The 24413-nt window shown below is 43.1% G+C and overlaps 1 protein-coding gene across 1 annotated transcript in view; it reads right to left on the bottom strand.

The window, feature by feature from the left end:
* Positions 1-24413, bottom strand: part of TRABD2B (TraB domain containing 2B) — a 398368-nt gene that overhangs the window by 2730 nt on the left and 371225 nt on the right. The gene's annotated exons all lie outside the window — the stretch shown is intronic.

Here is a 24413-nt window from a genome sequence, read left to right as displayed (position 1 = left end):
GAAAATTGCAGATAAAAAAGTCATCGGGTAACTGAGGTTTTAGGCAGGAGAATACGATTCAGTGGCACAAGATGCAAATGTGCAAATGTCTTCTGAATGAGCAATAACAAGCGGAAGCTAGAAATACTAGTATGAAGCTCTACACAAGTCTCCTCTGGATGCTATAAACATCTAGAGTATATCTCCATCAATTCTGTATATGAAAGGGAAGGTCTGACTTCACCCAGTAGATGGCAATGGAAAACACCAACGAGCAGTCAACAGCCGCACGAGTCAATCAATAGCAATACCTTTGATAAGCCAGTTCATCACATATGACATTTCATGGGTTTTGTGATACTTCCTTTTAATTCCATTTCCACTCCTTATACTAATCTGCAGCTCTTTTGGGTAACATTTTTTGTTTGGTATTACATTTGCTTTATTACTCCGTGTTTTTATCTCGCGTATTATTGTTAGTTAGAATTAAACTTCACTAACGTATAAGGAATTAAAGCAAGGCGTTCCTATGGACAAGACGTGCTGGTTACAAATTAAGGATGTGGGAGCTGTCTTGTGAGTTCAGACAAAACGTCTGTCTAAACGGTAGCGTGTCTCTGACAGCAACCGGTCGTGGACGAGCCACAGAAAGACGTAAAACCCCCATTATGGAGAATTCTCTAGTAACTTGACCCCAGAGAAAGCACCTTCCCAAATGCAGGCTGCTTGTTGTTGGCTTATGTCCTGAAGAATGAAAGCTTATATGTCTTATAAATCATTATCCCCTTCAGAATAACTGTGGGTAGCCTTAGTGTTTAAATGTCTAATATGTACTGAGAATAACAGTTCTAACAGCTAGTGCAGACATGTCAATGGCACAGTTGTTATTCTTCAATATATACCTATTTTTATTAAACAAGACAAAAATTGATAGGCCAATCAATCATTTTAAAATCAAAACTTAGGCTGGATGTTAAGCCCCCTAAGCGGTAGTTAGGAGCTCATTTAAATGTCAATGGTTGGGGGGCCTTTCGTTCTCTCAGAAAATCACAGCCCAAAGGGAAACTTTACTAAAGTGTCTAGATCACATTTTTAGATGTGAGTACAGTAAAGCACATAGGAGCTAAATATCAGGGACTTGGGTTCCTAAATACTGGAGACCTGGATTTTTAAAGATATTTAGGTGCTACCTGTGCCTTTAAAAATGTGCTTCCATGCCTATCAAAAATATCCCTAGATGACTTTCTTCATTTTTATTCACCTTTGAAAAACTAGTCCTAAATTGTTTTGTTTTTGGTTTTGTTTTTTGTTTTTGGGGTTTTTTTTTTTGAAAACTGGACTTAGGCTTCTCACTTTAGAGGGTCAGAAGTTAGGTTCTTCCCCGTGGAAAAATTTCAACTTGCCAAGAAAAAAAAAAATCAGCCACCAAAATCCTTTCAGATAAAAACAGAATAAATCAATTTAAAATGATCTTATGGGGGTGTAGATTGAATGCTTTCTGTCCTCGTTCTCTTGCCAGGGCTTGGTCTAGTAGCCAGACCACATCTTCCATGATGTGCCATAATCTGCTCTCTCCACACATCAAGACAGACGCAGTCCAGCTGGGGGACCACAAAGGAGAATGGGGACATGAGTCACCCGATCTACAGCTCCCACAAGTTGGCCCGGCAGCATTTCTAATCAACATTTTCATTTTGGGGCTTAAATTTTCCATTTTCTACTCAAATATTTGGGTGGGATGTTTCTAAAAACTGGATGGGTGGGGGGTTGCTGGCAATCAGGGCCTTCTCTTGAACATTTTTGTTTAATTGCAACACACATTGTAACCAGCCTTTGGATGCTATAACCCAGGAGCAGACGGATGACATCAATTTCAACAGTCCTGGAACGTGTACAAATTCAGTATCAAATACCCTGGGAAAAATAAAGGACAAAGTCAATGCAAGTGATGTCTGTCTGCTTCCATCCCAAGAGAGTCCCAAGGCTGTTCCCTGCTCTGCTGCCACCCAAAGCGGGGGAATTTTAATAGTTCCTACTGCATGGAGATACACCTAGAGAGCTGCGTCTGTCCACTTTGGATCCCAGTGTAGTGTACATTGGTATCCAGAACTAATATAAATGATATCAGTGTACATATACCATTAGTCACTGCAGCTCTTTTAAAATGTGTATGTTAAGATGAAGATAATATTCTTTTTTACGGGTAAAATAATTATTTAAAAATATTGAGTATTAATAGGCACAAGCAGTGCCGGACCTAGACTCCTGGCGACTCCAGGAGAACTTTTAGTAGCGGACCCCACTTCGCCAGAGATAATGATAGTTTTTGTTGCAAATCATATCTGTGGTATTGATGTCTTTAAATAGGTTGTTCTCAACTGATACACTGCCAGCCCTGTATATGTGCAGCATTAATTTTGTCATTTTGCAATTGTAATTTTTTTTTTCATTTTTGAAAAAAATGAAAAAAAAATGGAGCCCTTTCTGTCCGGGCTCCAGGCAGGTTCGCCCATGTCTGTGTCCAGGTCTGGGCACAAGCTTATTAATATTATTTGTGAATACATAGTAAGCACTTTATTAGCACAAGCATTTGTCTGTTATCCCTAGAACATATTGTCTCTAACTGTTTCATTGCTATCGCATATTGGCAGAATGGTGCATGTACACTTGCACCGCCCCTGTTCTCTAGGAGTATAAGCACTCAATTGTCTGCTTTATCATGCTGGGAAACTGTTTCATTGCTATCGCATATTGGCAGAACGGTGCATGTACACTTGCACCGCCCCTGTTCTTCTCTAGGAGTATAAGCACTCAGTTGTCTGCTTTATCATGCCGGGGCTTTTCCTGGGAACCTTTCCATTGGCTTCACTTTGAGCAGGCTCTAAACTGCACATTAAGAACACTAAATAATAAATCACAGATATTAGAAATGAAAAATACCTCTCAGATCATCTAATACAACCTCCTGCCAAGGCAGGATTGTTCCATGCTGGACTCTTTGTTCTGTGATAAAGTGTCTTTAATAAAACATGCTCTCTGACTTGCAACCAGCTTTGTTTGAACTTCTGTTTTGCTCTTCCACTTCTGGAGTCATTACACAAATCTGGAAAACTCCTGGCTACTTTTAGCTAAATGACCTGTGGTATCACATTTGCAAGCTTGTACTTTTGATCAGATAATAAGGCCATTTCCAAATCGTTGTGTTTGTCAGTCGTTGTCCAATCCCCATTCAAACTCATAAAACTGTCTCAGGAAAGGATCCTCAGTCACATGCCTTAGACTAAATACATGAACAGACCCACTGACTTACTCCTGTGCTTAAAGTTCAGGATGTATTGAAGCAGCCTGCTGAAACTGGGAATGGGCTCGGAGTGAAAACCAGGGACATGACACCAAATAACACAATATGCTATTACTCCTCCATTTGGAGGATCGGTTCTGTTTGGGCTTTATCTTTCTGAGGAGGAAGAAAACTGCAATTATTTTGTCTTTTAATTTTTTTTAAGGCTTATCTTGTCCTTATGAACAGCAACACATGGGCCATGGCTACACGTTGTGCTATGTTGCCGTAACAATGTGCTATAGTGACATAGCGATTACATGCCCCTACATGTCACCAGTAGCTACTTTGCCATAGTGGCACACTCTCCCGTTTTAGTGCACCACTATGGCAAAGTAGGGGCTAAAAATAACTGTGCACAGCGCAGTAGAGGTGGTTACTGTGCCAGTCCAAAAGGAAGTACTAAAGCATAAGGCAGTAACAATGTCACCATAGGGTGACGGGTAGATGAGCCCCTAGTGCCTTTGCATTATCTTATCCCAGCATCAAAATCTATAAGAATAGCAAGACAGAGGCAACAGCTTTGCTTTTAGGCTGGCTTGTTTTTGGTGAAAACAATGAGAATTATATATCTGAGGGCCTTAAAAGAACTGGCCTCAGTGCTGCTCATGATGAGAGCTGGGGGTGAGGGTATCTTTTAGAAGGGATATAAGATTGAAAACCTGATAAGAATACCCACCTGATAAGAATACCCTTATGTGTAGTGCTTTTTATCCATAGAGCGCAAAGCACTTTACAAACATGGGCCATTTCGTTATCCAGAGAAACTGAAACATAGAAGTAAAGGGGCCTCAATTATTTAAGAGGCTTTAGAAGATGCTACTCAGCATCTATCTGTATCTTTGGGTGCCTATATTCCTTGAAAACCCTCCCCAAGAGATGGTGGCTATGTCTACATGAGATGCTTACTGCGCAATAGCTCATTACTATTGCGCAGTAACATCGCAGGGCACGAACCCTGCAGCAGTACTGTGCAGTAGCTTAGTTAGGGTCACTGGGAAGCCATGTGGAGATGGTTTCTGCATAGTAATGCCAATTCAGCAATGCCAGTCAGTTAGTAATTGGGTATGCAAGTATGAAACGACCTTGCAGTAACAACTGCACAGTCGGCGTCTTGCATAGACGTGGCCAGCGCGTAGCTCAGACTGGGCCCTACTATTCCAGCCAAGCAGGGAACAGAACATGCCAACTTCACAATCCCACACTGTGGTACAGGGAGACACAGGCTAACCCTGGGTCAACCAACCAGGCTAACCTATGCACTGCTGCCATCAGCCACCAGGCAGACTGAGGGAGCCTGCAAAGCATGCTAAGATATGTGAACAGGAGCCCATTAGCTGCATAGCATCAGCGCTGTCTGATCTCTGCACTTCAAGGGTTCAGCATTTGAATGCCTGTTTTGGTGTCTCCAAGTAAGGTTTTATACCAGGAAAAAAAACCCAGGAGAATTGTCCCAGGTTATTTGCATGTGTGCATGCACCCTTCATGAATTCCTCCTACTTTATACCCCTTTCAAGTTTCAAGCAGAGTTAGTATTTTCATCTCTTTATACCTAAGAGTGCAATGAAGGAAGCTTTCCCTTTCCAAGAGCTTTCTCTGAGGTCAGTGGCCAACCTGTTTAAAAAAGGCCTGTAGGAGTGAATATCTGCTAACCATGCAGGTAAATGTCTACCATGCTTTACCCCCACAATGGCTGACATTCCCTGAAGGGTAAAGTCTTTCTTGCACACGCCTTTTACAAAGTCATTTGAGACACTTCTGGATGAAAGCGGCTATGTAAATACATGATGATTATTATTAACTAACCTAAAAAAATATGTACAAGCCTAGCACTTTTGTTTATACTAGCTGACACAGAGGGCTCATGCAGATGACCTGTCAACTTAGACTGAGCCTGAAAAATGCATTTTGCAATTAAAAACATAACGAGCCGGTAAATCGCAATGTTGTTTCTAGGTAAATGCTCCATGTAATAACGCCTGGTTTGCATTTGTGATTTGAGGTTGATCTTCTGCTGTTGTTGGGTTTTTTTTTTAAACAATACTCACCATGTGCTTCCTATTTATTTTCAAAACAAATTTCACCATAATTGTGCTTTTTTGTTGTTTAAAGCAAACAGATGTGGAAAGAACTGATCACATTATTTTCCTGGTGGCTTTTTCAGATCTGAGATGACTAATAATGTCCCTTTCCTGGAAAAAAGGCAGTTTCTCTGGATTCTAATCAGATGTCTTCATGTCACCAAATGTTATTAGTCAAGAGGCAAATGCCAATATGGTTTGGGTCTGGGGGCTCAGCTACATGCTGTATGATAATTGAGTTAGAAATGTAATAGCCTAATGGGGAGACAGCATTGGGTTTTAAAAGGTTCTTTCATCTAGTGGAAAAAGCCATTGCAAGCATCAGTGGCTGGAAGTTAAAGCCAGAAGAATTTAAATGAGAAAAAATACACCCATTTTTAACACTGAGAATGATTAGCCAGCTACCAAAGGACATGGCAGATTCTCCATCTGTTAAAGTCTCCACATCAACCCTGAAAGACATGTTATAGTTTCACACAGTTTACTGGGCTCAATCCAGGAGCAACTGGGCAAAATGTTGTGTGCTATAAGGGAGATCAGACCTAATGGTCTCTTCTGGCCTTCCTATCCAGCAGTATCTGAATCTATAAATGGAGGCAAATAGTTGCACAAAGATGCCCGAGCATGCCTAGTCTTATCCATGTCTTTTAGTCTATGCAGGATTGAATCCTGGGAATGATTCTAATTAATACAGTATACTACAGTTTTTATTTTATTTTTTATGTTGGGGAGCAGCAGATAACCCCTGTGGGAGATCAAATATCTACCCAACGATTGTCCATGTGTTACACGGCTTAACTCTTGACACTCAGCTTTGCCGCCTCTATTCTTGAAGCCCAAGGAGTCAATCCTGCAAAGCACAGAGAATGCTGTTCCCAGTCTTATCTACAAGCACACAAGCAATCTCCTGGTTGACAGTATTCAGGTATTCACCATTATGCATTTTGTTGAATTGGGTTGGAGTGCTGCTTTTATCCATTCTCTGTTATTAGGATCCCATATCCAGGCCCATTTTTGCTACTGCGCTAATCTAGGCTTTCATTCTGAGAAAGCAATGCTGCATCCCAGGACAGAAGGATCAACCTTCGATGCCTGGAGACAGGCAGTGCGATGGTCTCAACAGCTACATCTTGAATATCTCAGCGGACGGCTACTGATGATAAGGGCGCACTTTAGACGAGACTCTAATGGAAACCACATTTGCACCTGAAAAGACCCTCTGGCTCTGATCCGGCCTTGATCAAATGCCTCGGCTGTGCCAGAGATCAATGGGGAATGATATCCACCCTTGAAGCAGGCACCTTTGAACCTGTGACACACGCCAAAGCCAAGGGTGGTGCGTCACTGTTGATAGCAGTCTATTTATTCCAGCCATCCTGCACTGTGTTAAGGCTGCGGCTGTCACCGTTTTATCTTTGGAAGGGAGCGTGTGGGGGAGGAGGGAGAAGGAAAGGACACTTGAAGAGAAGACAGCTTTGAAAGGACACAGGGCAGTGAGCAAGGGCTTTAGTCCTCCAGGACACTTGGCTGGCATGTGTCTGGCTAGCTGCAGCCAGGCAGGAGCGCCAAGAGGGGGGAGACCACGCAGCAAAAAGGAGAACGAAACAAGTAAAAGAAGGGAAGCAAAATAGTAGGAGAAAGTACTGGCTGCTTGGAAATTTAGCACCGGGGCCATTGGTGCAAATATGAAGTTGCAGGGGGGTTGGACTAAAACAAGAGTCGATATAAAGCTTTGCCCCAAACTGAATAAACCCAACAGGAGGTTTGCTTTGCCATAGGGTAGCCAAGAGGCTGCAGGTACCTTCTCCTTTGCAGCCCCTGCCCCTCTTTTCTGCATTTAGCCCTCTTTATTCCCTTCTGCTGTAAATTTTAACTCTGTAACTGCAGCATCTGAGAGGTTTGGAAAAGCAGTATAGGTAGGAGAGTTGCTATAGGCAATAAAGTTTGAGAGTATTGTACGTTTATAGCAATGGGCATGTGCTCCTTTGGTGTAAGGGGTATCACTAGGTCCTAAGGCTGGCTTCTCACATAAGGCCGTGTAAGCAGGAGTAATTCTGCTGGTTTACCCTGCTGTCCATGGGTGCCACATCCAGCCCTCCAACAAAGCACCGAAGAAAGCTGAGTCCTATTCACTTATGGCAAGGCTGAGTTGATCCCTTCATTACAAAGTGCAGGGCAGGCTCATTCATCAAGCCTCAGAAGGGGTTAAATCTTGCCGTTGTTACAGTCAAGTCTTTGTAGTCTTTTGGGCAAAGGTTTGGGAGATGGATCACTCCTGTGTCTCACTACCACGTTTTCGCCTTGCCTCATTAGTACCCCACAGGTCCTAATGTCTCACGTGCAAACCCTGCGCCCGTTGTAACATCCCCTGAGCTGAGGCAGAATCAATGCCTTGGTTATTTTTCATACAACTGCGGACTGGTGAACACACTGTAAAAACCAATAACCTTTGAAGCGCACCCTCTGAGTGATTACCCCATTCCCGCCTAATGACTTAAAGATGTTATATTCCTCTCTGATTTGGCAACAACAAAGATTTCAACCTTATTAAAACCAGCCTGTCAGGAAACTGCATGTCATCCTTAAAAAAATAAAAAGAGAAATGAAATTCTTTAAAATCCCTATGAACAATGAGTCAGGATACTGTAGCTGAAGAATACCGGGATTTGTTGGGGGACTGTATGGGTGGTCCTGAGACAGGAGATGACAACATTAGCTCTTTCCTTTGCCCTTCTTAGAAATGCTTTGATGATCCTCTAATGTCCTAAAAACATCCCCTTGCCATATATTAGGTCTATACAACCACCAAGCCAGTAAAATCCATCCCAGTTTTTAAATAAGACCCAGCCTTTGCTAAGACAGGAGACTTCAGAACTGTTTGTTTTGCCAGTTGGACATGGACCGCCAAGCCAGAATATGTTCAATAAAACTGCTAAATCTGGATGCTGATGCTGGCTCATAAAAGTCCACGTGCGCATTCTGTGCACGCTTCTAGATATGCAAACTGCATGTCGACTTTGTGCGTGCAATTTTTGTGCATGCCATTCCTGGAGTTGTAGGCATGATCTTGGTAAATGTGCATATGAGTGACGGGGTATGTAGCTCACTGGCAGCTGTCCATCCAATTAAGGTGAATATTGGCACAATTATAAGGAATTCCATACACTCAGGATACCTGCAAAGACACACGTGGTGTGAAAAAAGTCTGGGCCGCATTTTTCTCAATCAAGGATTTTTTGGCAATCTGCTGCCAAGTGGCACATGCCTGATTAAAAAAAAAAAAGATCAGGTTTCCATTCAATGAAATTTAAGGTGTGCTGTTGGACTTTATCCACAAATGCTATAGCTGTTCAGAATCCCACCCTGCCTCTTTTAGCTACATTTTGCGAGTGGCCCTTTTTCATTAAAACAGCCCAAGCCGAACCACCCCTTATTTTTGGGTGATTCAGAATTTAATGAGAAACAGCATGAATGGTGCTCCACTTTCCTCCGCTCCGTCAAGTGTTTGTTTGGTACTGCCGCCCAGATATTCTTTGCAGATGCGCAGGATTAACTTCCCATGTTTAGATGTGCTTGGGGAGGCTATGTATATGGATATATTTTACTCTTCCACTTGTTAAATACTTTTAAAGTATTTCCACTCGAGATTTTAGATGATTTCAATTCGGCAATATATAGGGGAAATGCCAAAAACATTCTGAAATATCAGTTCCTTTCTGCAGCATGTTTTTCTAGCATCCAAAATTACTCCAGCTAAGGAGAACCTCAGCTTATTTTTTTAGGGAATAAAACAAAACAAAAAACCCTCAAAACCCCAGTCAAACTCCCACCCCTGCATACATTTTCCCTTTCCTCCTCTCTGCTCCTTCTTCCCATTTCTTGTTTTTTCCCCTCTGCTTAGTCTCTGTTACATGTTTTCTCTGTCATTCACCAGGCTCTTTCTTTCATCTCTGTTTATTCACAGTCTCTTCAACTGAATATTAGTCCAATCCTTGTTTAGGTTTTGGTCAGACCCTTGAACACGCTATATGTGAGCGGTGTTGAGTTCAGGCATATAGTCTAAGCCCAAGGAAAAGTGCAAGCTCTTTTTTCTTCTCATCATTTGCAAGGATTGACTCTTGGGGAAAACAATGCCAGGTTGCCAGTTGAACATGTGAAGGTCATTCAATGGCTTTGCTTGCCCACAAGACATCTGCTTCTTGCCAGGTCTTGCAAAGCAGCTACGCTCGAACCATTCGCAGCATGTTTCTCCCCTCAAAACTTTTCCAGAGCAAAGGAAAGTACCCTTGGAAATCCTGGAGATGCCACTGCTTGCTTACACAAAGATTGCTGGCAGCTGTCGGCGGTTAAGAAGCTGCTAGCTGAGAGGGGACTCCCTGCCGTGCAGGCAGTAAGTGGGATGCTGTTTGGGAATACCTCCTGTGTGGGCACACAGTCATGCCAAAGCACTCTACGAACCAAGTAGTTCAGCATGCCCAAGTCTACAACAAGTCCCAGTTGGGATGCTGGACTTGCAGCTCACAAAGTCATCATCTTCGCTCCCTAGGTATCTAAATCACCCAGTTTAATGGGTGCTTATCAGGGGTATAATCCTCTGTGGTCCACATTCTCTTCTCAGGGACTCTGTGTAATGATGTTGCTTAGGGCATACCCAGTTGAGAATGATATGGGAACCTGGTCCATTGTGTATGTAACTACAGGAACTAGGCTTTGAGGAAGCCAAAGCTATGAATTTAGGATAAAAGTTCTAGATCTTCATCCGGATGGGTATCCTGCTCAGACTCCACCTGCCCTTTAGAGACACCAGAGACCTTTGAGATGCAAGTAGACCCCCGTGGTCAGTTTTATGGGGTCAGCTTCATGCTTCCTTGCAACTTTATCATCTATTGATCCACATTGATGACACCCACTGCTATAATCACTGCGACTGGCTCCTAGGCAGCAAGTTTCCTCTATCCATTTGAAAGCATGTTACAAAGCAAGCCGGTCTCATTGACTTCATTTTCAAGATGGAGACACTGAGACACAGAGGGGGAAAGTGATCTGTCTGAGCTGACTTTGCAGACGCAGACCCATCATCTCCTGAAGCTACATCTAGCAGTTTATCTCCAAGGTCAGGAGTTAGCAACCTAAGGTCTATGGGCCAGATCTGGCTTTTGAAGAGTTGATCCGGCCCACAGAGGCAGGCAGTGGTGGGGCAAATCAGTGGCACATACTGGTAGGGCAGGGATCGGCAATACATTGAGGAAGGGGGATAGCAAGGGAAGCAATGGTAGCTGGATTGGAAATGGCAGTGGCAGTGTCTGGGTCATACAGTGTCCTACTTTAGGGCTGAGTTGCATTCATTTGTCCCATCATTCATAAACGGTTGCCAAACTCTGCCCTACATCATGATGTCTCTGTAGTAGCTGAAGCCAGCTTCTCTCTTCCCACCATTAAAAACACACTTCCAGATTTGAATCAAGATTAGATTTTGGAACAATTTGTGTTACCTCCTAATATCTTCCATTCATCTCACCCAGTTTCAAATTCTGTTTTCTTTTGGATCTCTGGCCAGTGGCTTGGGTGCATTCAGTAGTTCTGTGTGCATATTTCTCTTCTTTTTATTAATGCTTTCATTGTTGTATAATAACCTAAGTGCCTTGGCTGGAAGAAGCTGCCATTCAAATATTATTTATTACTTGATTATGATTCAGAGAGCAGTATCAAGAGAAACCCATTTTCTGAATGGTGAGCAGGGTTTCTGTAGTTTAGAGAATGGACCGTTTCCAAAGTTCGGGGGTAGTTATATAAAGTTCTGTGTGCTCTTGTTTTAAGTACACGTTTCTCCTTTTTAACGGCCAAGGATATTCCTCACGTGGATAAAATCATTTTGCTTCTGGCTTTTTCCTTTACGGTAATTAATGATGGACCAATCCCAACAATCACTTGCAATATCCAAAGGTTCACATCTTAAAACTCATGCAAACCTTCTTTATTCTGGAAAGCAGTTGGCAAACGTGAAAAGAACATGTCCCCATGCTATTTCTAGTCTTTCTTGGTTTGGACTGAGTAAGAAACAACATAGGAGCTCTTGCTTTGTCTTGACACTTCTTCTGTCAGTACCAGTTAACATCTAGACACGTGGAGCTGGATGAACAGCCGCATACAAGCTTTTGAGGCTCAAATAAGGGTATAAATAGACGCACAACATGCTTACTACGTAGTCTGTTGGCATTACTACATAGTTAATAGGGAGTAAATACAAGATGCACAGCTGTACTACACAGTTGGTCACCTGAATCCAGGGTAAAGTCACCACTTGAAAACTGTGCAGAAACTGCAATATGGGAAAGTTACTATGTAGAATATGATGAGTTGATGCTGTTGCCAGGATGGTCCAGGAAATATGTGAGAGGCAAGAATTCTTGTGGGTGATACCTTTTATTGGACAAACCTCATGGTTGGGATAGACATGGGTCAATCACGTCTAGTCCAACAATTCAGTTGTTCCAATAAAAGATATCACCCACACAAATTTTTGCCTCTATGCAGAATGTGCCGTGTGTCCACTCCTACCCTGTTTCATCCTGGGACAACCATTTGCTCAATGCAAATGGCTCATTTGCCACCCAGAGGTCAGGTGCTCTAATATCTCCCACTGAGGATAGCTGGTCATGTGTCTGCTGCTTACTATAGAACAGGTTAAAGTCCAGGGTAAATTACTCCATAGAGATCACAGAAATCAAAGAAAATGAGGGTTGGAAGGGAGCTTAGGAGGTCACATCTTGTCCATCCTCCTGCTCAAAGCAGGACGAGCCCCAGCTACATCATCCCAGACAAGGCTTTGTCTACCCCAGTCTTAAAAACCTCCAAGGATGCAAATCCCACCACCTCTCTGGGTAACCTGTTCCAGTGCTTTACTACCGTTCCTGTGAAAGAGTTTTTTCTAATATCCAACCTCAACTTCCCTTGCTGCAGCTTGAGCCCATTGCTCCTTGTCATTCTGACTGCCCCCACGGAGAACAGTCCAGCTCCATCCTCTTTGAAGCCCCTTTCAGGGAGTTGAAGGCTGCTATTCAATCCCCCTCAGTCTTCTCTTCTCCAGACTCAATAAGCCCAGGTGTCTCAGCCTCTCTTCACCAGTCATGTGCCCTAGCCCCCCAACCAGGTTTGTTGCCCTCCGCTGGACTCTCTCCAATTTGTCCACATCCTTCCTGTAGTGGGGGTCAAAACTGGACACAGGACTCCAGATGTGGCCTCCCCAGTGCTATAGTGAATAGAGGGGAAGAGTCACTTCCCTCAATCTTATGGCAATGCTCCTACTAATGCACCCAGGATACTGTTGGCCTTCTTGGCAACAAGGGCACGTGGCTGGCTCATATTCAGCTTATTGTCCCCTGTCACTCCCCAGTCCTTTTCTGCAGAGCTGCTGCCCAGCCAATTGGTCCCCAGCCTGTATTTGCACCCAAAGACTTGAAATTGTCTTTACAGCACTGCCATGTGGTAGAAATATATTGAAGATGGTGAAAGGCTCAGAAACTCAGGTCACAGTGGCTACATTAGTTGCTGAACTGGCTGAGTTTTGAGGAAAGGCTCATGCTGGCTCTTAACAAAATCCACAACATTTCAGACATGTCTGCTTATTAGTATGAAATAAGAGATGCAACAACTAAGATTAAGGTAGCATCCCTTTGTAAGCTTTTTTTTCAACCTAAATCTCACTTAAATCTGACTCTCCTTGATCTCTGCAGTGGGGAAAACAATGCAGGCTGCATTTTCAGTGCTGTTAGGTTGCTCCTACAGCAAGCTGCCCACTCACAACCATGTCGCCCCAAGCTCATATCCCCTTGGAGAGACCTCTGCCGTCAGATAAAGGGGAACGCGGTAGTGAACGAAAATAATAAAACATAAAGGAACTTGCAACTAAGTGTGTTTGGATGCAAAGCTGATTCTTAGTATCCATTCCTTTTAATTTTTTTAAAGGAACAGTGGGTCAAATTAATCTGTGATGTAACTGTTCCTCACTATCACAAGAAATACACCCGAACGTGACACTAGCTTCCCAAACTTAGCACAAAACAAAAATCAACTCATTCCCCTCCAGCTATCAGAGCAACAACAGTTGTGCTCTATTTGTCCATCAAACAAGATCAGTCATCCTCCAGAAAAATGGGCACATGGGATTTTGCAAAGCTATATTCAAATGCCTTCCAGGTTTAGGATCTTAACATCGATTTGAGCAAAGGGTGGATTATTTATCCTGATCTGTTTGGTAAGAGAGGGCAATATGATTTCCTTTCCTGTGAAACAAGCTGTCATGCCATGAGGAGTCATAGCTAAAGATTTTCAGGACCTAGGCGTAGGAACATCTGTCTAGTGAGAGCCCTGGATATGGAAAGCATAAATGTAGAGGCTCATATTTATAAATGGGAAAGGCTATCAGAACATCTGCTAAACAAGCTTGCCTCCAGCGTCCGCTTGCTGCACATGCTTGTTCAGAGGCAACGATAAACATATGGGTGGACCCCGAGCCTGCCCTGGCTTTCCATTGACTTGCTGCAGGAACACGTGCTCCAGGAACACACAAATGCTCTGTTTTCACAACATAGAAACGCAAGTGTTTGTGAAGCTCAGCGCAAAGCTCTTGCAGACCAGCCCTCAATGGGATATGCTGCCAGATTGGGCTAAAAATAGCCTGAGAAAAAAAAAAAAATCTTTGTCTCAGTGCAGAGACAGTTACGCTCACTTAACATCTATCCCTCTGTAGAAAATGCCAGGTTTTTTTCCCTGTGGACAGGAGACATTTTATGCGTGGGGTCGAATATTGGCCCTCCAACTCTCATGGTGCAGCTTGGAGCATGAATGGTGGGAGTGGAATTGGTCCTATTTTGATGAACGGATGAGAACTTGGTATTAACAGATCGAACATTAAAATGGTATGTAGCATAAATTCAGGGTATGGGCAGGCCAGGTGCTTTGTGTAGATGTGCTGTTTTTGATTAAACCAACTGAATAGTTGGGAAAAAGTTCTTTGCAAGCTTTTGGGCATAATCACCCTTCCCAGGCATAGGGAGTCTCTGCTGTTTTATCCTCTCCCATGATGCCAACAACAAGTGCTTTGGCAAATTGAAAACAATAATGATAATGGGTAAATAATAACAACAGGGTTTGTCTACACGTGCACGGATGCCGGCTTAAATTTACTGTGCAATAAATTACTTTGCAGTAAGTGAGAATAGGCCAGCGATTACACATGTAGGCATTAAAATGCATTAACGCTGTGTGTGGACTGACTTGGGACTCAAGTTAGTCCCAAATCAGTCCACACAGACAATGTTACTGCACAGTAAGGCATCTACACGTGCATTAGCGCGCAGTAACTAATTGGGCATACATTTGACATTTGCGTCATGCTAGTCGGCTTAAATCACCATATTTACTGTGCAGTACAGGCGTGCACGTGTGGATGCATGCCCATACCGCATGGTAATTTCAGTTCCTGTGCAGGAAATGCACACATGTACACACACCCCTGGTGAGAGAAAGTACTGCTAATTGGTTCTGTGCCTTAAGTACATTGAACACAACTTACAGACATAGCGCCAACATCCTTTCCAGCCAGCACCAATATTGGTCCTGCATGCACATGCAGGGAAAAGACAAAAAGGAAAAAAGAGGAAATAATGAGGAAAGTGCAAGTCCTGTGATTCCACTGTAATATCTATCCTGGTTCATATTACCACCTGTGGAGCCTTGTTGTATCAGCTATGCATGCCTTAACTTTGTGCATTGACAGCAGTGGGACTTATTCCCAGTGCCTACAGTACAGCGCAGAAATAAATGCTTGCGAGATCACAGAAACAGGATGGAAGAGAGAGACAAAATATGAGCAAAAGGTGGGGACCTGAGGCACAGAGCAAATACGGCAGTTCTCAGGGTTGCAAAGGAAGTCTGGAAAAGAGTCAGGAACTGAGGCCAGCTCTCCCAAGCCCCAGTGAAGGGTCTTAACCGAAACTCATCCATCCTCCAGCACGTGTAATGCTGCAACCCGAGGGAATACGTATCATTGCCGAGGTGTAAGTGAAGCGACTGTCAGAGCCCGGCAGCTGCCAACTGTCGCACGTAACCATACATATTACTCGGGCTGTGTCAGACAGACCTGGAGAGCTTTGACAAGGCTTGTCACTAACGGGACTATGCTTATGCAACCAAAAACACCCTGTCGGTACTGTGCATGCCTAAATATGCACTGCTTTGACAAGGCTTGTCACTAACGGGACTATACTTATGCAACCAAAAACACCCCGTCGGTACTGTGCATGCCTAAATATGCACCTTGCATCCTCTTAAACGTTGGCTGTCACACAAAAAAAACCCAAAAGGAATGAAAGAAAAAAGTCTCTTGGAGCTCTGTACAAGACCTTGGTTTGTAGTTACATCTCTTATTAACTCCTTGTGAAGGATGGGGCAGAAAATGGGCTTGGATGTCATATATAGATAATACCTGGATTGTTGTAGGTTTGGTTACTAGCCTGGTTCCTTTCACTCATGCACGAGATTGCATTGGATTTAATGTGCAGGCTGCTAAAACAAAATATTTAACCCAGAATAAATGCAGACTTAGTTTTAAGAAGAAAACGAATCCCAGGCTACATAAAACCCACCCTCCCTCACTCTATCCATCCACCTACCTACCTTCTCACCTACCTTGAATCCCAGGCTACGTAAAACCCTCCTTTCATCCATTTACATACCTACCTAACCTTTCTTCTTAGTTTATAGATAGCTCTTCTTTCTATATATGGGACTTTAGATGGACAGAAGGATGAACAGACTGACAGCCTAGCAGAAACGAATGAAGGTTGTCTTTTATATGCAGATTTGCCTCATTTTGCAGCTTGGAACGTTGCTTAAAGCAATTTACTGCTGCAAGTAGAGAAAATATGAAATATGTTGCCTGTTTCTTTATGTTCCTGAAGAACCAGACTGTTTGGGGGCTAAATCTGTTCCCAGAAAGACATGTGGAAATCCCATTGCTGTCAGCGCTAGTGCCATACACAGATCTCAGAGCAGAACATGTGTGTGTACGTGTGTGTTCACCCCAAAGAATAAAAACTCCTAAAGTTAAGCTGCATTGTTTTTAGAGGGCTGGTGTGAATAGGGAAAACATCGCTGGGTTCCTGGAGGGTTATTTTTTTGCAGGAAATTGCATTTCTGTAGCTTATCATCTTTTCCATCATCAGGAAAAACAAGCATAAAATGCCCTTTTTTTTACTGAAGGTAAATTTTGTGAGATCCCTCTTTGGATTGTGCTATTATAAGCATCCAACATAGAGAAAAGGGATGTCTGGTGATTTAAAGTGGGAGTGTAGGTGTTGCAACTCTAGGATTGCACTACTGACTTTGCCAGAGATTCATTCATACTTGGGCTAGCGATATAGGACTGCATCAGGCCTTAAAAGAACAGTGTGCCCTGGCACAGGCCGCCTTCCACTCGCTGGAGCTCTCTTCCCTTGGGGGTGCGTGGGGGGTGACATTTGTGGGGAGAGGCACATGCTGCCATGCTCACTGGGTAGAAGAAACAGCATGCAGACTGCATCACAATGCTGCAGATCGCTTGCATGACGTTATTAGAAAAAACAGGGATTTGTATTTATTTAAGTTTATAGATCTGAGCATTTCCTTGATCTCATATCGGCAAGGTTTCCCGAAGAATATCCAAGATACTAAGCCCAGTGAACCCTAAATGAAGTTCAGAAGCATGCATCCTTGGACCCTTAGCCTGTTACTTGTGAGGCATTGAGGCAACGCAACTCCTTTTTTGTAGATCCATCTACAGAATAACAAATAACTCTTTTGTTTTATGAGCTAGAAGAGGTTCTCACTCCTCCCAGGCTGCCGAGGCAGTTGCTTCATGAGATCGAGAGACACGGGTCAACATTTTCCATTTCTAGTTGCAATGACAAAACTCTAAACTGAACAAATGTCATAGTTTTAATTCATCCACTCCGTGAACTCTGACCAACCTGCTGAGGCAAGAAGCCCTAACAAAAACCCTCCAGAGAGAGAAAGTGGCCAATGGGGTTTGAATTATGGATGAGCTTGGGGGGGGCTGAGCCCCACCCATAAGCGATGAGAGCTCCCCCATAAGAGATGCCTCCAGTGGTGTCAGCGGTGGGGTGGGGGGTGGTGAGTGCTGACCAGTGATGGGCAACCACCCGCAGATGCTGCCAGCAGTGTTGGCAGCAGCCAGTAGTGTTTGCAGACCGCCCGCAGATGCCACCAGTGGTGTAAGCGGTGGGGTGGGAGGGGGCGAGTGGCAACTGCCCACAGGCACCGCTGGCAGTGTCGCCGGTGCCTTTTTGCAGGGGGTACACTGCCAGGCTCAGAGGGTGCACGTGCACTTGTGTGCACCCCTACAAATTGCCAGTTGTGTCCAGTTTTGGGCCCCCACTACAGAAAGGATGTGGACAAACTGGAGGAAGTCTAGTGGAGGGCAACGAAAATGGTTCAGGGGCTGGGGGACTTGACTTATGAGGAGAGGCTGAGGAAACTGGGCTGATTTAGTGTGGAGAAGAGAAGACTGAGAGGGGATTTAATAGCAGCCTTCAACTCCCTGCAGGGGGATTGCAAAGAGGATGGAGCTGGGCTGTTCTCAGTGGGGGCAGATGACAGGACAAGGAGCAATGGGCTCAAGTTGCAGCAAGGGAAGTTCAGGTTAGATATTAGGAACATTTTTCATATGAGGAGGGTAGTAAAGCACTGGAACAGGTTACCCAGAGAGGCGGTGGCATCTCTGGCTAGACAAAGCCTTGGCTGGGATGATGTAGTTGGCGCTGGTCCTGCTTTGAACAGGGGTTGGACTAGACGTGACCTCCTGCCAACCCTCATTTTCTATGATTTTATTTCCTCTAATGTTTCTGTATATCCAGCATATTAATTGGGAAACTAACTGTAAAAACAAATGTCCGGTCAATCCTGTCTTCTATGTTACAGGTCCAATCATATTGACTTTCCTGGGATTGCATTACTGTAAACAAGAATAACATTTCTCCCTGAGGCCTTTCAATAGTCTTCTACATGCTCCAAGTGTCTTGAGTCTGAATGACAAACTTATGAATTTCATAACAGTGGATGTTTTATTTCTAGCCTCCACGGCCAGGGAGAAAAAAATTTAAAAAAATAAAAATGATCCAAGGGCCTGCCAAAGTCTGAGGAACCAAATGACAGCATCCCAATCTTCTTCTTTTTTAAATCTTGTGATATTTTCAAATGTTTCCAGAATTGCCTTTCTGGACTTTGGGGTATGGATATAGAGCTAAGAGGATTTTTTTGTCCATGCTCACTGGTTCCCTAACAGTGCTCCCGGTTGAAGCAAAGGGTTTTTGTCACTGAGTTCAACAAAGTAGTCAGCTTAGCACTTCTTCAAATCCCTGGCATCCCCCACCCCCCTTAGGTTCATAGTTTCTAGGGCTGGAAAGGTCCTGAACAGATCATCGAGTCCGACCCGCTGCCCTGGGCAGGAATGAGTGCTGGGATCATAATACCCCTTCATTTCCCACATACAATATTTTTCATTATTCAAGTCAGTTTGGGGGGCTAAAAAGGAAGTGAGTATATATCATCTGCCCTCTTCTCAAAAAAAGTAACACGCAGTTGATTATAGGGCCTGATTTAGAATAAACATGAAATAATAAAGAATAACAGTACTTTTTTTCCTGAAGATCTCTAAGTGAATAATGAACATTAGAAAGCCATGCCCTGTCTCCTGTTGTGGGTGTCGAGGGGAAGAGAAGCGTGGGGATATCTCTAGAGCCAACGATGGCCCGATGACGTGAACTGACTTCCTTAAAGCAAACAGCATTTTTAGCTGTCAGTATAGTACCCCGTGGTACTGGGAATATTCTCGGGTGCTTGGGTGGTGTCTTGCTCATGGTTATACCAATTGTCTGATTTGAGCTCCAAAAGGAAGGCTTCTTGCTTTCTTCCACAGCATGGCGCATGGCTCTTTTCCCAGGACATCTAGGCATGTTTCACCTACACTCCCTCCCACTTCAGGGGCCCAAGACGTTGGTGGCACTCTGGATTTTCATGTTCTTTTCCTGGGACACATTGCTGAGTATTTTGTTTGTTTTTGCTTTTTTTTTTCTACTAAAGATCCAAAGTTTGTTGCAGCTGCCTTGAGGCTGTGCTGAAGGGACTGCAGTGGGTAGTCTGATGGACACTCCCCAACACACATTTATCACCTAGTTGCCTACCACTGTAGAGGCCTGGATTCAATGGTCTGGGAGATCCCTTTCAATCCAACACCCCTAAGGGTCTGACAAAATGAGGTCACCCCACAATCCACAAAACCACCTGCATATCTCTATATCAGACTATGTGGCACTGGACCAGGTGCCTTCTTGCAGTTAAACATTCCTACTTTTATATCAGGCAAGCAAAATGCTGTCCAATGAAAATTTTCTATATTTATTTTAATGGAACTACTCACAAAGCCACAGCACGCACCATTTGGTGAAGGCCTCATAAGCATAATATTTCATTTTGTCTAAAAAAAGAAGGAGAAAACTTCCCAAGCAGGAGTTTAGGAACCTACAAGTTGTTTAGGAGACTTTCAGAACTAGAGTTGGCTGCAAATTGTAACCACACAAGTATTTGTTGAAGGATGAGAAATAGAGCGTGGTAGTTAACAAGTCAGAAGGCCATCAAGCTGCTATCCCTACTTGGGCAGGGGCACTCACAGATGTAGTGCATTAATAGTAAATAAAGTTTTCTGGAAGGAAAAAATAAGTGCTGGGAGAACGGCAGGAGACGGAAGATAGGGTAGTACTGAATACTTTATCTGGAAGTGGAACCAAGTTGCCATACTGCAGGGTGATACTGGGCCTGATGTTCCTCTGCCTTATAACCAGGGATCCTGGTTTTCTCTGATAAGTATCCTCAGGTTTCAGATTTAAAAAAGTAACCCAAAATCCATGATCAAAATGAAACACCACGATAGATAGATAGATAGATAGATAGATAGATATGCCAATGTCATTCTCCGATAAAAATCCTCAATTTTCAGATTTAAAAAAGTAACCCAAAACCCACATTTTCCACGATTAAAATGAAACACCAAATACTTGTGTGGAAACACAAATACTTGTGTGGTTACAATAATCACAATGAAACACCACTATCTATCTATCTATCTATAGGTGGTGTTTCATTTTGATCATGGAAAATGTGGATTTGGAGTTTCTTTTTTAACTCTGAAAATTGAGGATTTTTATTGGAGAATGGCATTGGCATACCTATATTATACTATATATATATATAGTGGTGTTTCATTTTGATCATGGAAAATGTGGATTTGGGTTTACTTTTTTAAATCTGAAAACTGAGGATTTTTCTTGGAGAATGTCATTGGGATATCTATCTATCTATCTATCTATCTATCTATCATGGTGTTTCATTTTGACCATGGAGAAATGTAGATTTTGGGTTACTTTTTTAAAATCCAAAACTTGAGGATTTTTTTTTTTTTTTATCAGCGAAAACCAGGATCCCTGCTTATAACTATATGCTGGAGGTATAAAGCATATATCAATCAGGGGATAGGATTATCAGAGAACTCCCCAGTGTAAAGGGAAGGTCTGGTTCTTCACCTTTTTGGACTTGAGGCACCCTTCTCTGGACTCGAGGCATCCTCCGTAACTTATGTGACTTGAGTAGCTTCAAAAACGAATGTATATATTACAGTGCTTACCTCCTTGCAGAGGGGCTGGGCAGTGGGGCTCAGAGACTGTTCAAGTAGGGACAAACCTGAGCTTGTGTCTATCTACGTAGCTTCTCTGCTCATTTCTTCACACCTTGAGGCACGCTTCAAAGCATTTGGTGGCACCCCAGAGTGCCCTGGCACCCTGGTTGAGAATCACTGGTCCAGATGATGCAGAGCTAGGGTACCAGGCTCTATAGTATACACAGTTTAAAGGAGGCATGGCTAGGGAAAAGTGCCCTGAGCTCCTGGTATTCTGGGGTGCTGGTGTAGCTCACGGGTGGGTAGTCACAAGTTAGAGCAGTCCCAAGGCTTCTCTGTTACTTTGGTGGAGGCAGGGTCCCAGTCAGCCTGAAAACAGGCCAAGGAAACAAAACCCATTAACTCCCTTCCTTGCCTGCGCGAAACACAGATTTGCTAGAACAGAGAAACGAGGCCAGACTTTGAATCTGAGGCTACGCAGCCTTCTAGCAGCACGCTAAACAGAGAGGCCGATGGGATACTTTAAACAAACAAATCTGTGATGGAAACTTCAATCTCCACGTTCCCATCTGGAAGAAAATCGTCTGACCACAATTTACCTGTTAGACTTCAAAAGTGTCTAGGTCTCCCGTAAAGAAAAGCAGCCTTCTCTTTAATGAAGCTAAGTACTGTATTTCAGCACGGTGTGTTGTGAAAAGGAAACAATTTGGATTCATTTACCAAAATTTACCTTTCAGATGCAGTTAAGTGAAATTAAAAGTTTGTCCGAACTGACAGCATTCTGTTTTCCATCACGGCATTGTCTCGAAAGAAAGGATAACAGACTAACCGACTTAAATTCCAGCCAAACTGATAAGGGTTAGCTATATATGGACATAATTAGTGTAGCTCATTGTATGTTGTCTCTCTTCATTCATCATGGCTTTACATTTTTTTTCCCCCCGTTTCAAATAGCTGTCACTTGGGAAAGAAATTGATATTTGTAATGTTCCTGCGCTCGCTGGGGGTTGAGGGCTCGCTGCCAGCCTATCAGGGAAATGCCATTCCCAATTACAGTGGGGTTTTATTGCATTTTCAGCCAATAGCCAACTTTGCCAGTCCAGGAAGAACAGGTAGTTCGGGGCCTTTTCTCTAACCACATCTCCCGTCTCTTTGAATGGTTACATTCGCTTTTACTTTTCTTCTGCATCCAGCTGAAGCTTGCACTCATTTTACTCCCCATAACTCTACCCCTGCCTTGCCCCTGTCTCTTGCTCAAGGTTCAGCGTGGGATTTATTCATTCATTTGCCTCTTATTCTCCTTATGTTTTACTCAAGACTTCCTTCTCACCACCTCATCGATCCTATTCACTAATTCCAGACTCGATGGCTTTTTTTCAGGCCATCCCATCTGAAAGAGAAACCTCCCTCTTTTTTTCTCCAACAAACTTCTAAAGACTTCCCCGTTCTATGAGCCTGTCAAGCTGCTACTGCCACATCCTACCCTGTACATCATCTATTTGTACTGATTTTTGCTTGTATTTTTAGACTCCGACATTTCAAGGAAAGCGTTCAGTCCTTATGATACAGCGCCATGCACACTGAATTATTTTTTTCCATTGCATTTTACTGCCCTACATAAAACCCAAACTCGATACCGGTGCTTAATAAATATATATGTCATATATATATTTCAAGAGGCAACTGAGTCATTTCAGTGCCAATGGAAACAGTAAAACCTCTCCTGGTTTCACAGAATGGAGACTTCCCAATTCAGTTTAAAAACCCCCATGGACTTCCTGGCCAGAGAGCTGAGCTGCTTGATATTTTGAAGGAGAAAGATGCCATTTGATCTAAATCAACATTTCAAACAAACTAATGCATTTTAAATGCACTTTTCCTGCAAATCAAAAGGAAAATGCTTAGGCTTCATTTCTAACAAAAGTTTCTATTTCAGTTAGATTCCTGACAACCAGAAGAAAAGGCAAATTGCGGTCAGAAGGCAAACATTTTTATTTTCTTTCAATTTTTGGTGGGGAGAAAAGCAAACAAATGGTCAGAAAAAAAAACATTTGAACAAAATAATCTCTGTTGATTTTTTTTTTTTTATTTTATTTTTTTTTATAAATGTATTTCTCAACCAGCTCTGCCAGATAGCCCAGTTTTACATTGCACCCAGCAGATCAACAAATCTTGGCTGTGTCCGACACGGAGAGAACACAAATTCCAGATGCAGAAGTCTTCTGCTGTAACCCCCTGATGCTAGCTCTGCAATGGATAGACCTAGACGCTATCAGGAAAAATGTGGCAGCTGCTCTCAGCTGTCAGGATAAAACCGAAGAGAAAGGGCAATCTCTAAGGCATAAGCAAGATAAATAATAATAATAATAACGCATGGCATGAACTGATGACTCATTTTTATGAGGCTGTTTAGGATTGTGACTATAACCCCAGAGCCGACCAGAAATACGCTGTGAACTGGGGCTTTAGTGGAACCATTAATTATGGATTTCCTGGCTTTTATAGGTTGAAGTTAGACCTTTGATGTTCCCTTAACATTGTTCTCGTGTGTTCATTTCCTTTGTTTCTGTATTGGTAGCTTAAAAAAACACCCTCAGATTTCCATGGAAGTGTATGTGATCGTCTTGTAATCCACAGTCCATAAAAACCTTGCAATTCATGGCTCATAAAATCCTCTAATCCACGGTCAATAAAGCTTTGGAAAAGAGCTCTATGAAACCTAGTGATTTCACAGTTCAATGGGGTTTGTACAAGAACCTTTAATCTGGTTTAAATTTGCATGGATTTCTCTTCCACCTGCACATTGTACTTGTCTTTTCAGCTGAAAATACAGAAATCTAAAGAGCGATGGGTAGAAACCTACTGAGTTTGACATGTTTCGGGTTTTGGCGGCGGGGGTTTCACCTGAATCATAACAATGCATGACTTATCTCAGGTCTCCTTTCCTTTTCGTCAAGGCTGGGCTAATCAAGTTTCAAGTGCTAACAAGTGAGTTATGAAATGGATATACACTGTAGGGGTGTGCGAAACAGGCCCTATTCAATTTGGATTCAGCCTGAATTGGGGACAGTAATTCAATTAGTTGATTCAGATGGCTGTCCCCGATTCGATTCGGCTGAATCCGAATCTGAAGGTTCGATGCTGATTTGGAGAATCAGCGATTCAGTGATTCAGCCATAGACATAGCTTTAAATGTTTTTACTACATACCTCGAGGTACCGGCACAGCTTGTGAATGCTGCGATGGACAGAGCATCCCCCAGGAGCATGGGGGTTGTGGGGGGGGG

This window comes from Alligator sinensis, unplaced genomic scaffold (assembly GCF_000455745.1).
Source record: "Alligator sinensis unplaced genomic scaffold, ASM45574v1 scaffold781_1, whole genome shotgun sequence".
In the NCBI taxonomy this organism is placed as follows: domain Eukaryota; kingdom Metazoa; phylum Chordata; order Crocodylia; family Alligatoridae; genus Alligator; species Alligator sinensis.
Note: the sequence above shows the minus strand (reverse complement) of the source record. Positions and strands in the feature narration are given on the sequence as shown.